This window comes from Dermacentor andersoni, chromosome 6, assembly GCF_023375885.2.
Source record: "Dermacentor andersoni chromosome 6, qqDerAnde1_hic_scaffold, whole genome shotgun sequence".
NCBI classification, from domain to species: Eukaryota; Metazoa; Arthropoda; class Arachnida; order Ixodida; family Ixodidae; genus Dermacentor; species Dermacentor andersoni.
The window spans coordinates 166,815,278-166,837,098 of NC_092819.1; the positions used below are offsets into that span (position 1 = coordinate 166,815,278).

A 21,821-nucleotide genomic window follows, 5' to 3' on the forward strand; every position below is an offset into this window, starting at 1 on the left:
GGTACCCCCGAGTGTAGGTGTGGCTGCGTGCTCATTTTAAGAAGGATGGACACACAGACCCATGTGAAGTAACAATATATGCAAGTACACTGGCGTGTGCGCCAATATTTTTACTGCAATATAGGTGGTAACCAGAAATAAGCAAGTACGAGTAATGGGCTTTCATTTTGTACTTGGTGTTAGCACACTTTCAGTAGAGCAAACAACAGGTGCTACTTATACAGTTAAACCTCGATATAATGAACTTTAATATAACAATATTTCAGTGCCACCATGAAGGAATGCTGAGGGAATAAATGGAAGCTGCCACAGATGCAGATGGTCAAATGGTTGATTTACATGCATTTGCTTGCAAATGCACTTCACAAAATGCATGCCATATAACAGAAAGTGGTCACCAAAGCGGAGTAGCGTCTTTGTCAGTAGCGGTATATTTAGCTGGTGATGTCCTCCGAAGTCTCACTGCGGGCATTGCCTGATTTTGGAGGTTTTCACTGGCAAGTGCGGTATCGGCGCAGAATATTGCACGTTTGGACTCACGCATTCTAGGCCACTTATAGTTTTTTATTCCGTGCATGCTTTGTGTTAGCGTCCGATTTGGTGTCTTTGTTATGGCCAATTACGCTGCCTCTTCTGGAAACAGGCCAACGGTGATAAACGTCAGTAGCGGTAAAGAACTAAACGCAAAACCCTCTCATTGTCATGTTCCTTATAAAGCCTCAATGCACCAAGCTCCTATAGCAACTTGCTTTCGCAAGGTGCTATACAGCAGCTTGCTATACAGCAAGGTGCATGAGCGAACCAAATTGGCTGATGGCTTCATATGCACTGTATTCTGGTGTGCTTACTGCTGGAAGTCGTGTTATCTAGAGTTTTGGAGACTCATTGAAGCGTGAGGCAGACAAACCATCCACTCCTGTCTGCCTGCACTCGTCGTCATGCCAACGTTCTGGCAGCGTGTGGTCGCAGTCACCAAGTGAAATCTGTTCATGTCTGCCTGTGAACTCGTGCCATCATGCTTGTTAATTTAGTAAGTAAATGTTTACTGCAATTTATAAGCCTGATGAAACTAAAGACCTTTGTGTAGTTGTTAGCACTTTACTATCGCTACCTGTGCTTCTCATTCCTGTGCTTCTCTTCTAAAAACAATATAATACGGATACCGAAATTTCACAGTACCAGATTTTGTTTAAATTCTCGGACATGGCATGCACAATGTTGCAATTTAACAACAAACATGGCGACCGTAAATAAGATGTTTCACCTGTCACCTCACTTTCTTCGTGCAATTTAAAAGTGAATCTTTCTTTCTACTGTCCAACGGGTTTTGATGTTACATTAGTTGGACTGTGTGAAGAGCAGCTTGCTGATGGCGCCGTTCCACTGCAGGCGACACTATCAGCCATGGCGGAAGGGTGGATGCTTAAGCTTCACAGGCTTCGTTTCGTATCTCCGATGTGAAACATTTTATGGCCCCTTACGACTAACAAAGAGCTGACAGCAGCTTTATATACTGTAAAATATAGTGGAAGCGCCCAGTTTTGCACAAGCGCCCAGCGTTAACATTTCCAAAACTTCATAATTCTGAAAAATTATATGTTGAGCGGCCGACCCCTCTAAGGCGCCAGCATCAGCCTAAATGCATCAGCATCAGCCGCTGCGGTCGCAACAAGACCATGAGGGGCGATGACGGGGATATTCGCTTCCTTGTGGTGGAAAGGGAAAGACCGATGGGGGTGAAGATAATGCTGAGTGACAATGAACAGTTCTTGAAAGAAAACCCAGTGGTGGCAGGGCTTTTCTGAGACACATTTTGATAAAGCGTGCATGCAGCCACTGTTCCTACACTTCTTGCGCAATTCGCTAGCCGCACGGCGCAGTCCTACACCGTCGCCAGGAAGGTCGAAGTTGTCGAGTGCATCAGGAAAGAATGTGGGCTGCACCTGTCGACATTTCAAGATTTCATGAGGAAGGGAGAGAAGACTCCTAAAAGGAACCTCTGGAACCTTTCCCGCCAAGACTTACTGAACTTTGTGTCAACTGCTTGGGCGGCTGTGTCTGAAAAAATGGTCATGCGATCCTTCAAGTGGTGTGGGGTCAGTGTCGCGTTGGATAACGGCGAGGACGGGCACTTGCATAGCCGTCTTGCAGGCACTGGAGAGCCCATGGTCTGATCAAGTCGCACGAGTGTCGGCGACGAATACGTTGGCCTCCTATTCTGTGCCGACTATTCTGCACCGACTGTTCACTGGGTTCAGTGACGATGAGTAGGTGCCAGTGTATCCTATCACTTACATTTGAAAACAAACATGCTTTCTTCGATTCCATAGCCACCTTAACCCTGCCTCGAAGTTTTTCGTTGGCTGCCATCTTGGTTTTTGGTGCTTCGACCAGACAAGCGCCCATATCTAAATTAACCCAATCTTCAGTGAAAGTGGGGTGGGTGCTTCTATGGTATTTTACGGCATTTGCACGAGAAGTCGAACTTTTATAGAAGGAAATTTTGATAGAGCGAATTAAAGTGCCGATTTTACCGACTTTGTTATGTTGAGGTTTAACTGTATCTGCATTTGTGGTATCAGTGGTGGCTTTGGTAGCAAACTTTCGCAGCTTTTTTTGGAAGTCCACGTACATTGGCACATCAAATTAAAAATAATTGGCAGAATGAATTAGGATGCTCTTTCACCAGTATTTATTAATTAAGGGGGACGATGGGGCAGGAGAAACAAATGCTGTTTGTCCTGTGAATTTCCTCACATTTCGTGGCATTCGTAAATATGTGCCCTAGTTTGTTTACATACAGCAAGTTGTTGCATTACTTAAGCCAACTGAACATTATTAGAGGCTACATACAGATAGTGATAATAATTTGGATACCAAGGAAGCAGTAGCCAAATTATATTGCTGGGCTTTCTGACAGTGTTAAGCACACCTTTACCTGTTGTGTTGTTTCCTTTGTTGTTGTTGTGTCATTTTTTACCTGTTGTGTCATTTGTAGCTAGATTCAGAGTGAACTAATCACAATACAAACATAAAAAAAATATTAGCCAATAAAAAATAGTGACACAATGCCAGACAGCATGGTCACACGATTCAGGCATCCTTGCTGTGGTTTGATCCTAAAGCGGACTTGCTAATGCATCTGCACAGCTTGCAGTTGCATCAGTAATTGAGAAAAAGAATGTTAGCGTGAGTATGTCGTAACTTGCGGCACTGTGTGTCACAAACATGTTTACAACCAAAGTACTGGACCTGTTTAATTGTAGAGTAGTTCAAATGGTTACTACTTCGCCTGCCTCCCTTAAGACCTGGTCCCTTTTGAAAAGAAAAAAAGGTGCCAACCAATCTTTTAGACCTGCTCGACTATTTAAACTTGTCCACAGCATCGTCATAGCCTCCATAAAGAAACTGTATAACAATGACCAGAATTTCGGACATTGTGGGGTGCCTTGCTTGAATTTTCAAACATTATCATTGGCACATCATAAATCCTAGCTTTCATCCTGACATTTTGCTTACCGACAGTAACGGCGTCATAATTAATGAGTCTGAATGTGCTCAGGTTTTTAATGACACCTTTTCATTAGTATTCACCGAAGAAGACATTAGCTCATCCCCTGACTTAAATACAATCCATGACATTTGTATGCCTGAAATTATGATTAATGAAACAGGTATCTTAGCTTTATTAAACAATCTTAAAATTACTAGTAGTTCGGATCACCTCGGCTTTAACAATAAGATACTTAAGAGTACATCTCAAAGCATTTGTGCTGTGTTGTCCTGTTTGTTTTTGCAATCATTATCACACGGACTAATTCCTAATGACTGGCAAATAGCCAAAGCAATACCTATATTTAAATCAGGTGAGCGTTCCTCTCCATTGGACTATCGACCCATCTCGTTAACCAGCACCGTTTGCAAACTTCTTGAGCATATAATTCACAGCCAAGTGATTAACTACCTCGAAGATCATAACATTATTTTCAATTATCAGCATGGTTTCCGCAAGGGATTTTCATGTGACACTCAACTAGCTGGCTTCGTTAACGACTTACGATTATCACTTGATGTGGGCTTTCAGGTCGACGTAGTGTTTCTAGATTTTTCAAAGGCTTTTGATCGGGTTCCGCATCACAGACTTCTACTGAAACTAGCACAGCTTAACATCCACCCTATCGTGCTCGCTTGGATTAAGGACTTTCTGTCATCTAGAACACAGTTCACCTCCGTTAATAATTCTAACTCCTCCTCTGCTTATGCGACATCTGGTGTACCACGAGGAAGTGACCTTTGCTTTTTTTTAAATCTATATTAATGATTTACCTGCCTGTGTAACAACTAGAATTAGACTCTTCGCTGATGGCTGCATAATTTACCGTAACATTACTAGTGACAGTGACCGCCAATCCCTACAATCTGATCTCAACATAGTAAGCTTATGGTGCTTATCCTGGTTAATCTCATTAAACATTTCTAAAACAAAAGCCATATCTTTCACTCGTCGCATGGATCGCATTCCAACCAATTATATTCTTAACGACAATACTGTAGAACTAACGACAACATACAAGTACCTTGGTGTGCACCTTCAGTTTGACCTATCATGGCATCGCCATATCAACCTCACCCTAGCGTCTGGTAACCGCTCACTTGGTCTTCTCAAACGTAACCTCAGACACACCCCTATGCACGTTAAAAAACTGGCTTATATAACTCTAATACGCCCTAAAATCGAATATGCTGCGGCCGTCTGGGACCCTGAGCAAGCCTATGTTATCAATGTTTTCTGCTCCATCACAATCCAGTACTGAATCCATAGTCTCCCCATCGCTTTGCTCGGAAGAGATGCCAGACGTTGAAGTCTCATATGAGGGAATTGTAGTTCTTCTACTTAAAATTGACGTCAAAAAATCGGTAGGCCCCGATGACATACCCAATGCATTTCTGCGAAGGTATGCGGAATGGGTTGCGCATTAAAAATTGTTTGACGCGTCACTTGCGGAAGGCCGAGTCCCTGATGACTGGCTTCAGCAAAGGTTATACCTGTGCACAAATCTGGAGATAGACAGATCATTGAGAATTATCGTCCAATATCGCTGACCTGCGTTTGCTGCAAGCTCCTAGAACATGTTGTAGCCAAGTCAATTTACACGTACATCGAAAATGCGAACTCATTTTTTTCCAACCAACACGGATTCCGACAGCGCCTTTCCACAACAACACAGCTTCTTGGAACAATCCATGACTTTGCCAGCACATTAAACAATAAGAAACAGATATATGCCATCTGTCTTGATCTGTCGAAAGCATTCGACAGAGTGGTACATACAGAATTGATTGCGAAACTGACTAATATGGGAATAAACGCTGAAATAGTAAAGTGGATAACCGCGTACCTCTGGGGCAGAACCCAATACGTAGAAGTGGAACGCATTAAATCAAAGCCGTTGACCATAACGTCTGGTGTCCCACAAGGGTCTGTGTTAGGTCCTGTACTATTTTTAGTATATATTAATGACATTTCCTCTGCAATTGACGAAGGTATCGCGGTGCGACTTTTAGCCGATGATTGCTTACTTACAAGGAAATTAATAGCACAGAAGATCAGAAGTTGCTCAGTGACGCTCTTAGGGCTATAGAAAAATGGTGTGACAAATGGAAAATAAAAATAAATGAGAGTAAAACTGTTGTATTGCGCATAACGAATAAAATAGATAATATTTTTGATTTTAATTACACAGTGAATTCTTCGGCGCTTTCCACGGTTGACGTGCTGAAATACTTAGGCATACATATATCCGTGAATTTAAGCTGGTCGAACCATGTTACAAAAATATGCCAAACTGCGGAAAAGAAGCTTTGGTTCTTGCGACGGAAATTGCAGTTCGCCTCACAGTTAGTAAAACTAACAGCTTATTTAACGTACGCTCGACCCATGTTAGAATATGCCAGCATAATCTGGGACCCTTATCAGTCAGGTTTAATTGAGAGACTCGAAAGAGTTCAACGTCGAGCAGCAAGGTTTATTCTATCGCGTTATGCTCGCACAGATTCAGTCTCCGAAATGCTTGGTTTGCTGAACTTGCCTACGCAGGCGCAGAACGCAGGCGCACAGCTAGGTTAAAGTTCTTTTTTCTTCTCACTAAAAACACATTCAACATCAATAGCGAACAGTATTTGATAGCACGACAAGGTAGAACACTACGGAAAAGCAAATATAATACTTTTCAAATACCTCAGATGCACATTAACGCTTACGCATTTTCCTTCTTCCCAAGAACCATTAAAGAATAGAATGAATTACCGGTATCAACGCGAGGAAGCATCAGTGCGGAAGAATTTGAGAAAAACTTAAAGCAACATCGAAAGATGCACGCACGTATACGTGCTTTTTCTCTTTTTTTCTCCTTTTTTTGAGCGGAGGGGTGTATGACCTCGTTTATTAACACTGCATTTATAATCATATTAATTGGAGTATCTGTAGAATATTTCGCTTATGTATCTTCTTTGTTCGCTTTTCTACTATTCATGTACTGCCTTCATGTACTGTACTAATTGCCAAAATACTGCTATTTACTTGTTTTATTTTTGTGCTATATGTATTATTTTAATACCATGTATTGTACTAATTGTTGAAGTGCTGCTTTGACCCACCCTGTAACGGCCGACAGGCCAACAGTATGAGTAAAAAAAAAAAAAAAGTAACATCGAATCCTTGCAGAATCACACTGTTCGCCTCATATTTTCAGACTACTCTCCCTTCACAAGTGTTACAGCATTAAAAAAACATGCCAAACTGGAAGATTTCTCATATCACTGCAAACTTGCTCGTTTAACACTTTTCCATAAGCTTTATCACCGCCCCTCCCTTCAAAGTGATTTTTTTTAGTCACCTCATGCCATCTTTCCATGCCGTGATCATTCTTTCAAAACGAAACGTATGAAGTGTCATTCCTCGTCTTACGCCATTTCATTCATTCCCTGTACTATCGTCGAATGGAATAATTTACCATCTGCCATTGCCACAGAAACTGACATCATAAAATTCCAAGAGTTTCTTCGCTGTGACGCAAATGTGTAAAATTTGCTGTTTTTGTTTGTGTTCATTTTTCCTTTTTTGTGTTATGCCTTATGTTTTATTGCACTTATTACTGACATGTATCGCGTTTATTAAAAGCTATATTGTCTCCCCCCTCCCCCATGTAATACCCTCTCCCGAAGGGCCTTTAGGATTAACGTGAATAAATAAATAAATAATCTACGCATACAAAGTCTGGTGAACTTGAAATGATGGCCGTCATGGGCAAAGTTTGTGCGATTCACATTGTCACTCGTATCCGTGCTTTCACTTGTGAGGCATTTTTTGGCTTTCTGAGTGTCATTTGGACACCGTAAATAGATTGACTTCGACCTGGAACTTAACCCTAACTTTGGTGCCCAGCATTCGACTTCGTCCTCATGGCAGAGTTATATGGGCAGTGGCCGTAATAAAAATTCATAACTTGGCAGTATGGAAGCGGTAGCAGGTGACAGGCCGTGGCAGGAAGCATGTCATTAATACGCTTATACAAGGGGCCCATCGGTGATCTTGTGCATGTGTCAGATTGCCAGCCATACTAAAGCAGCCCTTAGTGCAAGAGTGACCAGCAGGCAACTACCACCAGAACACCTACTAAGATCACCTGTGTGTTTATTGGACAAAAAAAGGAGACTTCATGTAGACTTGTGGGCAGAATGTTCCCAACGGAATTTGTGCTAAACAGCCTGCACTTCTGCACTTTGAGGCATTGCCACTACATACAGAGCTACCTAGGACAAACACCATGTCAGTGCTGACAATCACAAAATTTCAAGTGGGTATTATTTCACTGAAGCACAATACTGAGCAAGACTCTGCTAATGGGACGTTTAAAAAGAAAAATAGCTGCACATATGGCATTCATGACAAAAGGCCAGCTAGCCACAATACAAGGATCTTCCTGAGAAGTCAAGCTTCAACTCATCATGCAAGTATACTGAATAAATAATGTTCATGACCATGCCAGAGACTGACAAGTAAGTCCGTTGAATGGAAGCATGCTTAACCCTTTTACTGCCTCTCCCAAGATAACTAGGGCACCCACCCTCGCACAACACCGAATACAGTCGAACCCGACTATATCAAACCCGTTTACATCGACTTATCGAAAGGGGGCTGCATCGAAAGGGGGCTGCGGCTTTGTCAAGCTGTTTCTGACAGCTTTTTCCGCGCCTCCGCTGTCTGTATTGTACAAGGCAGAAATTAAGAATTTGAATTTGAATTTGATTCTACATATCGAACAATTTCTGGACACGGTATAGTTACAATGAGTACATATAGCAAAACTTACGCTTACGTTGAACAAAAATAGCAGCGACTCCCGATATATCGAACTTCAAGCGGCGGCAAAGTGCCCCCAGAAGTTGGCTTTTCCTTGTGGGGGCGAGGAAACGCGGCAGTGCGGCTCCCTCCAACCGCTCCCCCTACCGTGACCGTGTAGCCTCAGGCGAGCCGTTGACACACCCCTGCAAAAAATCATCCTGGCCCACCCGCAGTGCTTGCTCAGACAGCCAATAAGAGGCTCTTGTGCCCTCGTTGTGCAAGATGACGAAAGTGCGAGTTGTCTCGCTGCTTTTCTGGTTCATTGTGCGTGCACCTTGTGGGCCGGGCTTCCTCCTGCAGTGTTGCCGTGATGAAGCAGCAGAATTCGCCTTTTGTTGTGAAGCTCGAAATCATAAATCGGGTTGAATGCAGTGAACAGTCAGATGTCCCCGCAGCGTGCAAGATTCTGAGGAGCACTCTCAGCACGATCTTGAAGAATAAGGGGGAGATTAGGGCTAAACAGCGCTGGATTAAAGGGGGGGGGTCTAAGGGGGCTGCAGCCCAGGGCCTTACCTCGGACAGTAGGAGAAGGGCGGCCATTTATTCTAACCTGCTTAGTATATGGAACCATGGGCAACAGAACTTCGAGCGACATGTATGAAGCGAGAAAACCAGAATGAGCAGACGGGGCCCCCCGCCTAATGTAACAGCATGTGTTTAGCCTGATGATTTGGGGAGAGCTTGTCAAGCTGCACAAACAGGAATCCCCCGCCACCCCGGCGGGGCCCTCTTTCTTACGAAGTGAGGTGTGTTTGCTTGGAAGAGTTGTCGTGGTTTCCTGTCAGTCCGTCTGTCCAGTGCTGTCTGGAGAGGAGGGGCAAGGGGGAAACACCCGAAACATGTAATGTGGGATGAGGACCTAAATCTCCCTTGCCACTCGTCACCACCACGCCACCCTCCACTTCTCATATAGTTCCGCCGCTGTCCTTCTCATAGAAAGGATGCGCTGCAGTACCCAACAGTGCCTCCCATTGGACTTTTCTTTACCATGATGGTAATTTGGGCAGGGGATGATGAGTCTGATAGCAGATGATGATGAGTCTGATGGCAGAGTCTAGGCAGGAAAGGAAAGAAGACGTCACACGTGCAATGTTCGCTGTTCGGGCTTGGGTTGCGGAAGAGTGAACGGGGAAGTTGGAGAGCTGGACACAAAGGCCTGTCTCCAGGGCTCATTCCTGCCTAGTGGCTGTGCGTTCAATGGGAAAAGTAGGTCAGACTGGCCGCCGAACTTTCCAGAAAGAAGTAAAAAAAAAGATGACTCGGAGGCGACGGAGGGCGCGTAACTTCGCCCGGGCTAGGAGTTGCCCTCTCCCGTTCGTTCTCGCACTCGGCATCGACGGGGTGAAAGAAAAATCGAGAACCTCCCAGAACAGACTATTGCTCCTAGCCAATAGGAAGACAAGACCGGAATGAGTGAAGGAGTGAGTTTGTACGAAGAAGGAGGGAATTTGCACAAGGAACTCTATGTGTATGTGAACGCTTGTTTTGGCGCTAGTAACAGACAGACACGGCGCGCGTCTATAAAAGGAAGTTGATCACTGGTTGCGATTCAGCCCCGAGCCGCCAGTTAAGCTTGCATAAGCCCGCCCGCTGAGGAGCTCCCGGGAGACGCACCACTCTCGGCCAGCCGCGGACCATCCAGGCAGCGTGTGCCAGTCATCGGTACGGCCATCGTTGGACACCTGCGGTCGTGTCAGACTGACGAAGTGCCCGGTGAACAATTAGCATCCATTCATGCGAAAATGCTCGGTCGGAAGCATCAAAGTGGCACGTCTAAATGAAACGTGAAGTTAGAAAGAGAAGAGCGTGAAAAGAAACTACCAAAGATGACAAAGTACCCACTGAATGCAGCTTCCGCAGAGCAGTAGGATCGCTCTACCCAGAGTCCGTGTCAAACTCCCAATAGTACTGACTGTGCTTCTGTGGAGGACTTGCCAACTCCATCACCATGGTTTCCTGGAAAGAAGCAAGATTTGACTCATCTTGGTTGTCTGGATCCTGTGAAAGCGGTGCCAACCTCGGTCGTCCATATTTCTGAGCAACCTACGCTAACCGAGCCCTGCCCTGTTCCATAGTCAGCAATGTCTATGCTACTCGGTTGGTCCCCTGCCACAGAGCTCCAGGTGTCCATTCCGCCACCCCCGATTTCTACTACTGCTGATCAACAGGTGCCAAACCTCCCCGATGAGCCTCCTTCTACTGACGAGTGCCAGGAAACAACACTCCAAGAACCGACTCACTTGTTTCCTGTTAATTTGGCTTCAAATAATCATGTTCCCACCCACAAAGTATGCCTCGAGAGGATGAATGAGACGGCTTCTCGTTGCGACAACAGAGAAGTACAGACACCCCTGCAGCAAGAGGTACGTTGCGAGATTCTCCGAAGTGACCCTGCTAAGTGGCCGGACCTCATTACTGACAGCTTTCGGAGTGTATGCCTTGAGAAAGTGCCATTGTATTTTCAAAATCGGGCAGAAAATTTTCCATCCTCTGAAAGGCAATACAAAACTCAGAATCGCTATATGCCACCTCATCTTTTCATGCGAAAAGCTGTAATGGGGAGGCGTACGAGCGACACTGGTTAATTTACTCTGAGTCCAAAGGTTCCGTTTACTGTTTCATGTGCAAATCATATATAAAGGTCTCTGAGACCAGGTGGTCAAGACACGCTGAGTCATGTAAGGCCATTCTGAAAATTTTCAATGCAGTCTTGTGTTGCCTTGAAGCTATATCAAAGAACAAGGAAGAAAACGGTGACACTAGGAACGAAGCGCACTTTCTCTTCAAGAAGATGACAAAACTAGAGACTGCATTCATGCCGATTTTGTGGAGTGAAATTTTGGAGTGCTGTGACAAAATGAGCGTAGCACTTCAGAAACCAGGCCTAGACATTTCAACTGCTGTAGACCTGCTGAGCTCTCTAGAAGGCTTTGTTAATTCTTTGCGACCTCTCTTTGATACCTTCGAAGAGAGAGCATGCACGCTAAGTTCTAATCAATGTTATCAGGATGAGGGCAAACGCATCGTTTTGAGTAAGCACCTGGACGGAAAAAGTGATAGTGCACTACAAGGTAGAAAAAAGTTTATCGTAGAAACCTACAATGGTTGTACTTGACAGTCTAGGCTCTGCTTTGCGAGTGCGAAAGGCTGCCTACACTGAACTCTGCGAAAGGTTCAGATTCTTAATATTGCTGGCAGAAGATGAGAGCGGGACCTCCTTGGCACAGCAGGCTGAGAAGTTGGTGAAAACCTACAAAAATGATTTGGAGCCAGCATTTTCTGCTGAAATCGTTCAGTTTGCGAACTTTCTGCACAACTCTGTGTGCCAGGACACGAGTCCCCTGGGAATAATGAACTTGCTGAACGTAAGAAAGCTTATTGATGTGTTTCCGAACCTTTCTATTGCTTTGAGAATACTTAAGCATACCCGTGGCAAACTGTGAGACCGAACGATTGTTTTCCAAGTTGTCGCTGATAAAAAATCGCCTTCGTTCGAGCCTCCTTGACGACAAGGTGAACTCGCTTGCTATCATGTCCATTGAAAGTGACCTCCTCTGCGATCTATCCTTCGAACAGACTACCATATTTACTGGCTTAATGATCGCACTCGCATAATGATCGCACCCCTGAGTTTTGTCGTCAAAATCCGATTTTTTAAATTTCCCGTTTAATGATCACACCCCGAACTTGCCGCAGCAATATGTCGTGTGCCAAGTCTAGCTAATAACGATCGCGCTTACCATGTGTCGAATGCTACGCGAATGACTCTCCAAGACAAACCAAGCGGTCTGCACACGCCCATCAAACATTCTTAAGTAGATGCCCCATTTCATTACTTTCATCACTTGCCGCACTTCCATGACAAAAAGAGGTTTAACCAGACTTGCCTTTGTTATGTGTAGATTTTATAATGGTTGTGGTCAGCAACAACAAAAAAGGCGCCTTTCGATTCTTCTTATCTACACTCATGGACACGCAACAAATCGCGAGCGGCAACGATAGTAGCCATGTTTACACTGATACGTTAGAAGTGTACCCTATTCATACGCCAACGCTTGTAACAACCTAAGATATTTGCTCACCCTTAGTGGAAACATGCCATATTAGGATAGTAGTGAAGACAGATGCCGCAGTTTTCGCAGCATGCCGGCCATGTTTTTATGTCACTGGCAGCTAAGCGCCCATCTGTTTCTGTCCTCTCAAAGTGGACATGGCTACGTTATTGCTGCAAACTTGCCGATATTAACGATAATATTCATTACTGATATGGAAGAAACTGTTTCAATGCACGTAATGTACTCACTAGAAGAAAAAAAAAATCGCGTTCGGTGCATTCGGCTTGTTCCACCCGCCGCCATTTTTGTTTTGGTGTCCCGTACTACACACAGTGGCAGCTGCCTATTTGTTGACCTGTTGTCATCCCGCAGCAAACGTGGGGATGAAAAAAAAAGTTCTTTTTCTGCTCGCGGGAAATTTAACATGCGTAATGATCACACCCCTGAATTTGCATTAATTTTTTTAACAAGAAAGTGCGATCATTATGCGAGTAAATACGGTATATCTGCTTTCGCCAAAGCGAACGCGCGAAAGATGCCATTTTAAAAGAGGACTGTTTGTGCTATACATGAATAGTTCCAATAAGTTCGTTGTGTCGCCTCCCAGCCTCCACGTTGCCAATGAAATGCTGAGCAGTGTAATTCAAGATATGCAAATCTTCGTTGTTCGTGTCTTGTTTGTTCTTCTTGTGATATTGAGCGTGCTTATAAAGAACTGTATTTTTGTGTTTTTTGATAGTGCCACGCTTATTTGGTGTCGTCCTTGCTTGTCTTACCTTTAACGAAAATATTTTCAAATAATGTTTTGTAATTACAGTTGGTAATTTTCATCTGTATTCTGGTGCACTTTTATGGTGTTTGTATTGACTTAAGTATTGTATATATCTATTGCATATTTATAGGGCAACATGTATAACGATTACTGCAGTGTGATGCTTGAATTTTAATAAATAATGTTTTAGATATAACCATGTGTCTCCTCATGGGATTAAACTTAGTGATGCAAACAAAGCCTAGCTTCAGAAGGATCGACATCTGAACTGTGTTGTCTTTTCTACGTTCTTGTTCGTCTTGAGTGCACTAAGCTTTTTCTTAACGCCCAGCTTTTGCTGAAAAGAGAATGCAGATTAATCACAAAGTGAACATATGTGTTGTTGTTTACAACAGCATCCATTTCAAGCAAGTTTTGTTGTTTTCCTTATAATAATAACAATAATAGTAATCCCGGTGATCGCACTTCATTCTTTTTAATTTGGTGGAATTAAAATGAAACATGGCATATTTCCAGTAGCGTAGCAGGCGACAGGGGGGGGGGGGGTCAGTATAGGGAAAGGGGGCCTGCATGCCTGCAGGGCCACCATTTTTCTTAATCCGGCCCTGGGGCTGAGGCAGCCAAACTCGCGACCCGGTGCTCGTAGCCCCCGATGCGTACACAGGGCCATGTACGAGTGGTTCATCCGAAATTGCTTCAACCGTGCCGGCTTCCATGTGCTCGGTGATGACTGTAAATTCTGATGAATGTGACGAAGCCGTTGCTGGTGTTGCCAAAGTTTGGAGCGAGCTGTCAGAATTTGCAGAAGCTGTTGATGAATCAGTAGTGGATGAGCTTGTGAGTGCAGATGATGGTGTCACGACCACGAGAGAGCCCGAAAACGAAGACTACATTGCCGACACCGTACCGAGCACAAGTGAAAGTGGGCACAATGAGGAAAGCAACGACGGTCCTGTGTCCACACCCTCCGAAGTGATAGATGCGCTCGCACTAGTCTGGAATGCATTCTGCATTCCGGACTAGGAATGAGTGAATGCGGAAGGTTGTGGCCTCAGCTGCTCCGACTCCTTGGACAATGTGGAGAAGTGCGTGCGTCGCAGACAGCAAAATTGCCCAAGCAGAAGGAAGTGCAGGACTATTGCATGCGAAACTAAGCTTGTTTCGCCAATAAATTGATTTTATAAATGGTATGTGCTTTTATGACATCCAATTATTTAGCAGGCTTATATCGAATTATGTTCTATATGAACCGATAGGCATTTCTTTTTTGCGAGTTTTATAAGCCAGGTTCGGCTGTATACTCGTTTTGTGCTTTCAAGGCACTCCCTGCCTCCCCAGAAGCAATTTGGGCAAAAAAATAACATAGCATACCTGTTTTGCCATCTATGGAGAGATCATGTAAACACAGAAATACCTTGCAAGTTAATTTCTGACTGCAAGAGAAGCAAATGTCTCAGTGCTTTGTCACTCTCTCACGGTAGGGCAGCTACGGGGAACCAGTGTGGCAGATCCATGCGTACTTAGCCAGGTGAATAGATTTATGAATACTTGAACTATGAATCAGAAGAAACTGACAATGGAGAACCAGTTTCCATGTAGCATGAATGTCTGCTGAGCCAACAAGAGTAAAAAGAAAGAACTGGGCAGGACTGAGTATCAAAAGGGCAGTTGTGGCCATCATGAGCGTAGCATGTTCGTCGTCCACACTATGACAGATGAAGAACTTCATGGACTGTCCACAAATACTGAAATGAGTGAAAACTGCAACGAAAAACCAACACAACATCCATGTAGCATAAGATGTCCACTGAACCAGCACGTGGAGAAAAAAAAAAAAATACCAGCAGGGGCTATGTAGCAGCTGGAAAAAAACTTGGCAATCAAAGGGTGAAGCAATCATGCTTGACCCAGCAGCACCACTCTCCAAGCCCTTTTGCCGGACAGTCTAGTGAAGTGCACTGACAAGTGTGCAGTAGATCCGTGTACAATGCCACCCTGCCATCAGAATGATGTAAACAGGTTACCTTTGCACTCGTTTTACTGTGCTAGCATCGCAACACTTGCCCCATCTCTCGTCAGAGCTAGAAATTATGAACGTCCTACTCCCAACCATTGCATGTCATGCACCAAGCTGAAGGCTTAATCTGAGAGCTGTGCGGCAAAGACGTACATCATGGGATGTGAGAGAGTCGAGTGTTTCCACATACAGTCGAACCCGACTATATCGAACTCGTTTACATCGAATTATTCCATATATCGAACAATTTCTGGACACGGTATAGTTACAATGAGTATATATAGCAAAAATTACGCTTACATCGAACAAAACTAGTAGCGACTCCCGATATATGGAACGTCAAGCGGCGGAAAGTGCCCCCGGAAGTTGGCTTTCCCTCGTGGTGTCGGGAAAACCCGGCGGCGCGGCTCCATCCAACCGCTCTCCCTACGTGACCGCGCTACTTCGGAGCCGCCGACACCCCCCTACAAAAAATGATCCTGGCCCACCCGCCCGCAGCGCTTGCTCAGACAGCCAATCAGAGGCTCTTGTGCTCTCGTCATGCAAGATGGCGAAAGTGCGAGTTGTCTCGCTGCTTATCTGATTCATTGTGTGTGCCTTCTCCCGCAGTGTTGCCGTGATGAAGCGGCAGAATTCGCCTTTCGCCGTGAAGCTCGAAATCATAAATCGGGTCGAACGCGGTGACAAGTCGGATGTGCCCGCAACGTACAAGATCCCGAGGTGCACTCTCGGCACGATTTTGAAGGGGGAAATTAGGGCTAAAGCGGCCTAACTCGCGACCCGGTGCCCGTAGTGCCCGTGGCGCCCGACGCGTACGCACGGCCGTGTACGAGCGGTTCATCCAAAATAGCTTCAGCCGTACCGACTTCCGCGTGCTCGGTGATGACTGTAAATTCTGACTATTGCGACGAAGCCATTGCCGTTGTTGCCGAAGTTTGGAGCGAGCTGTCAGAATTTCCGGAAGCTGTTGACGAATCAACGGTGGACGAGTTTGTGAGCGCAAATGATGGTGTCGCGACCACGGGAGAGCCCGGAAACGAAGACTACATTGCTGACATCGTGCGGAGCACAAGTGAAAATGGGCACAACGAGGAAAGCAACGACCGTCTTTGGCCCACATCCTTTGAAGTGATTGGTGCGCTCGCACTAGTCCGGTGCTTCTGCGCGAATGCGGAATGTTGCGGCCTCAGCTGCTCCGACTCCTTAAACGAAGTGGAAAAGTGCGTGCCTCGCACGCAGCGAAATTGCCCAAGCAGAAGAAAATGCAGGACTATTTCGTGCGAAACTAAGCTAGTTTCATCAATAAAAGTGATTTTATAAATGGTATGTGCTTTTATGACATCCAATTATTTAGCAGGCTTATATCGAATTATGCTCTATATCGAACTGATAGGCGTTTTTTGGCGAGTTCGATATAGCCGGGTTCGACTGTAGTTATAAAGTAGACTTGAATATTAATACGCAGATGACCAATACGAATGTCACGTGGGCAAATGTAGTGTCGCTTCTTCAGTGCACTGCTGCACGAGAAATGCACGAGAAAAGAAACAGCAGCAATGCTGAAGAAGTTGTTCAAAATGCTGAATGGTGTTCGAATTGTTGACAAGGAGGCCATTGTGGTACATTTTAACTTATATTTTCACAGCGTGCTTTCCGTCCCTTCTGAAACAGTCAGTCACACCCCTGTACCGTGCTCTGATCTCGAAGATATTATATCATTACAAGCTGTTGTGGCTATGCTTCTTAATGGAAGACTAAAGCATCACCTGGCCCTAATGGTCTTCCAAATGCGTTTCTTCGATGCTACACGGAAATACTCACCCCATTCCATGCATGCATTTTTCCCATATTCATATCATCTGCGGATCCTACCGGCTGACTGGCAAATGGCACGTGTGGTGCCCATACACAAGAAAGATGACACCGCTGATTTCAAATTATCGTCCTATATCTCTGACTTCGAGCTGTAAGATGCTTGAACATATTGCTATGGAACAGTATTTGCAATGACGAGGAGGTGAGCAGTGTGAAGCCGACGACGACGATCAGAGGCTAGCGCGGACTGTTGCCTATTGGCCAAGTGCAGCGTATTCCCTTGTAAATATACTTGTATATAGCTTTTCGTCTGCGTCTTCCTACGTAACATATATGGCGGAGGTGGACGTTCCCTGTACCTCATCGCGGAGCTTCGCAGTGGGCGGTACGTCGAGCCTTCCTTCATGGCTCCTGGGGATGACAACTCGAATCCGCCGGCTCCAACACCTGCTGCCACTACGACGACCTACATCGCTCTCCCCGCTCTCCATGATCCTGGCGTATTCTCGGGCAAAGATGGGGAAGACATTGAGGACTGGATGAGCCTATACGAACACATCAGCCGCAATAACCAGTTGGACCCTACTATCATGCTCGCCAACGTAGTCTTTTACCTTGGTGGCACACCTCGAGTTTGGTTTCAGACGCACGAAGATGAGCTCAGCAGTTGGGATTCGCTTAAGCAAAAGCTCCGAGATTTGTTCGGCAATCCCTACGGTCACCAACTTGCTGCGCAGAAGGCGCTTTCTGGCCTTATGCAGACGTCAACAGAGCCCTACATCATGTACATTCAGGACATCCTGGCTCTGTGCTGCAAAGTTGACGCACACATGACTGAGTCAGACAAGGTTTCCCACATCCTTAAAGGCATTGCCGATGACGCCTTCAACTTGCTTGTTTTCAACAACGTGGCGACGGTAGATGCAGTTATAAATGAGTGCCGCCGCCTGGAACTCTCTATAAACCGACATATCAACCAGCAGTTTGCCTGTCTGCCCAACACCCCAGCAACATCTTCCTGTACCGATTCTCCTCATGCCAACAACACTGGTGATGTTACCAGGATCGTCCGGCGTGAGATCGAGGCCGCCTATCCAGCTGCTTTCGACTCCAGCCCCTCCAACGCACCTGCAGTCATGGTTTCCCCGATCCAGGCAGTTGTCTACCAGGAGTTCGCAAACATGGTTCTTCACACCATCTGCTTGGCCCATCGCCCTGATACCCACCCGGCTTCTTTGATTCTGCCCCATCCCGCATCTTATAACCAACCATGTTTCCGCAACCCATCTGAATGGCGCACTGCTCATAACAAGCCCATTTGTTTTCACTGCTGTTGAATCGGGCACATTTCTCGGCACTGTCGCAGTTGCTGGAGTTCCCCGACCCGGTCTACTTATACTGCCTACTCTCGCCTCCCCCAGGTGGCCCTTCTCGTCCCTATGCCGCACGCTCCGATAATGCCACCACTGATTCTCCTGCGCTTAACCGCCGCTATTCTCGTTTGCATTTGCCCCAACAACGAAAATCTCGCTCTCCCCAGACCCGTCGCTCCTATTTGCCAACTCCCTTCGGACGCCACTCCCAGCCGCAAAACTAGACAATGCAGTACCTCGAGGTGACGTCGCATTGCTCCCTACACCGCCAAATCCTCTACTGATGTTGCCCACTCATCTGAACCTTCTTGACGTGCAAGTCGACGGTGTTTCTGTATCTGCTCTTATAGACACTGGGGCGCATTTGTCGGTAATGAGCGCTGACCTTCGTAACCGGCTGAAGAAAATAATCACGCCTGCCTGTTGTCCGTGTCGCCGATAGCGGAACAGCCCCCGTAATTGGTACATGTTCCGCCCACGTCTCCTTCGCCGATTGCTCCACTATCGTGCTATTCACAGTCATCGCCCACTGTCCCCACAACATCATCCTCGGCTTAGACTTCCTCTCCGCACATTCTGCTCTCATCGATTGTTCCGCCAGTACTCTCTGCCTTGACCTGCCTATTCTGGATCCCGCTGAACCACACCCCAGTCGCCTCAGTTTCGTCGATTTCGTTCGCTTGCCACCTTCGGCACTGACTTACGTTGACTTAGCGTCATCCCCACCAGTCCCCGACGGTCACTAAATCACGGCTCCTATGCAAGACATCCTCCTTACACACGGGATCACAGTACCTCACACAGTTGTATCTATTACGGTGAATTGTGTCTGCCTGCCAGTGGTCGATTTTGGCTTGACGACACAAGGGCTGCCACGCGGGACGTCTCTGGCCCAGCTTTGCTCATTCGAGGATCACTCAGTAGCATCTATTGCAGTAGACAACAATTTAGCCGACCCTCCTCTACCATCGCAGTCGGCAACTTGTACCATCGCCGACTTACAGAAAATGATCGCGCCCGACACGCCGTCCAAGCACGCTCGTGAGCTCTACCACGTTCTGTTTTCCTACCACAATATTTTTTACTTTAAGGATCATTCTTTGGCCCAAACTACAGCTGTTATACATCGCATTAATACCGGTGATGCCCCTCCTATTCTTTGCCGCCCGTATCGAGTGTCACCGGCTGATCGTCAAGTTATTGACGTCGAAGTTCGCAAAATGCTTGCCGAGACCATTATTGAGCCGTCGTGTAGTCCATGGGCGTCACCTGTTGAACTGGTAAAAAAGAAAAATGGCTCATGGCGCTTTTGCATGCATTATCAGCACCTTATTAGGGTTACCAAAAAGGATGTGTACAGTGCAGTCCACTTATAACGATATCGAGAAAAACAAAAAACCGATGATCGCTATTTGTGGACTGCAGTTAAAAAATAAAAATAAAATGACAAACGTGGAACATACCTTTGCAGCTCCGAACTCGAATTTGCTACTTGCTCTAAAGAATAGATGATGTAGAAAGTAGGCCGTGAAAAACAAACTTTATTTCTAGTGCCAATGACCGTGTCAAGGGTTAGACGCGCCGAAATAGTCTGAAATCTGCACTTGCTTTTGCGGCAGCTTCAGCTACACAACCGCGGTGTGCATGGATTTCAGCTGCTGCGCGAACATTGGCGGCAATCCTTTAGCATGCATAAAATCAATTAAGGAGTCAATCTACGAGTGCGCTCTTTGCGTGGACATAGAGGTCGGGGTCAAAGAGCCACTGTCAATCTCGTCACTGTCCCTGCTGCCGTCGCCACCGTCGCACAACTTTGCCATCTGTCGAGACAGCACATCTTCGGTGATCGCCTTGTCGGTGACCTCATCGCAGAACGAGGCAGCACTGTCTGCAGTCAAAAACTCCTTTTTCGGCGCACCACCTGTGTCACCAGCAGGAACGAGCTCCCAGAGCTCGGTTATGTCAGCAGCTTCCACCGTGTTCGTCTCAGTGGGTTGAGGAAGTTCGTCCTTACGCACAAAGCCCGCCTTTTTGAAGAAATTGGTGATGAACCACTGGTAAAGCGCCTCTTCAACATCGGCGTACAAAGGGTCTCTAAGCCTTTTCCACTGATCGGCATGGCCGCTGGTAGCTCCTGCCTTCACAATCGCGGCGCTCCCGGTTTTCAAGATGGTTGATATCGTTAACTGGGCGAGCTCATACTTCTTCACAAAGGCGCTCACCTTGAAGCCGCATCGAGAGTCCTGCAAAATATCCATCTTCGTGTCAAGCGACACAGCTTTGCGCTTTGTCGGCACCATCTTCGAACTGGGTTGAACCGTTGGTTGCACGCTGCTTCGGTGGCGTCAGCCTGCTATCTGCGAGAGCGAGAGACGCGGGACAGGCGCCACCGCGCTGCATTGCTTGTCACTTTTTTTTTCTCTCTCTTTCGGAGCGACTGTGGCCGACGCGCATGAAGCAGCTAGCGCCATCTTGTGGCACGCTGCGCCTACCGGTGCGCGGGCGGGACGCGTTGCACGGTAATGGCGGCAGATACGAACACGCAGAGGTAAACATTGCCTCGTCTCGACATCGTTCGTTTCAGGAAACTAAGCAACGCAAATGTTACGATTATTTGGCACGGAAAACGCCGTCCAGACGGCAAAATTTTGATCGTTATATCCGATATGCGGTGGATAACCTATCATTATAAATGGTTTTTTTCCCCATAGACCTAATGCATAAAATGACACTCTCATGTCGACCCATCGATATAATCGATATATCGTTATATGTTGTATCGTTATAAGTGGACTGCACTGTATCCCCTACCTTGGATTGATGATGCCCTTGACTGCCCCCACAGCGCTCGCTATTTCTCCTCTATTGACTTTCGCTCCGGCTACTGGCAGACTGCGGTGGACGATCACGACCGCGAGAAGACTGCTTTTGTAACACCCGACGATCTTTATCAATTAAAAGTGATGCCGTTCGGTCTATGTAACGCTCCTGCCACTTTTGAACGTATGATGGACTCCCTTCTTCACGGTTTCAAATGGTCCATGTGCCTCTGCTACTTGGACGACGTTATAGTAGTCTCCCTAACGTTCACTACGCTCCTCGAGTGCCTCTCAGCAGACCTGGACGTTTTTCGTCGAGCCGGTCTGTAACTCAACACATCGAAGTGCCAATTTGGCCGTCGCCAGATTACCGTCCTTGGACATTTCGTTGATGCGAACAGAGTGCAACCGGACCCAGGAAAGATCCATGCTGTTATGCACTTCCCTGTTCTGAAGTGTGTCAAGGATGTGCGCAGCTTCATTGGCCTTTGTTCGTACTTCTGCCGTTTCGTGAAAAATTTCGCCGCCATAGCACGACCACTAACCGACCTTTTGAAAAAAGACAC

The 21,821-nt window shown here is 46.1% G+C and overlaps 1 protein-coding gene across 5 annotated transcripts in view; it reads left to right on the top strand.

The window, feature by feature from the left end:
- Nucleotides 1–21,821, top strand: part of LOC126523407 (cyclin-dependent kinase 8-like) — a 129,176-nt gene that overhangs the window by 57,310 nt on the left and 50,045 nt on the right. The gene's annotated exons all lie outside the window — the stretch shown is intronic.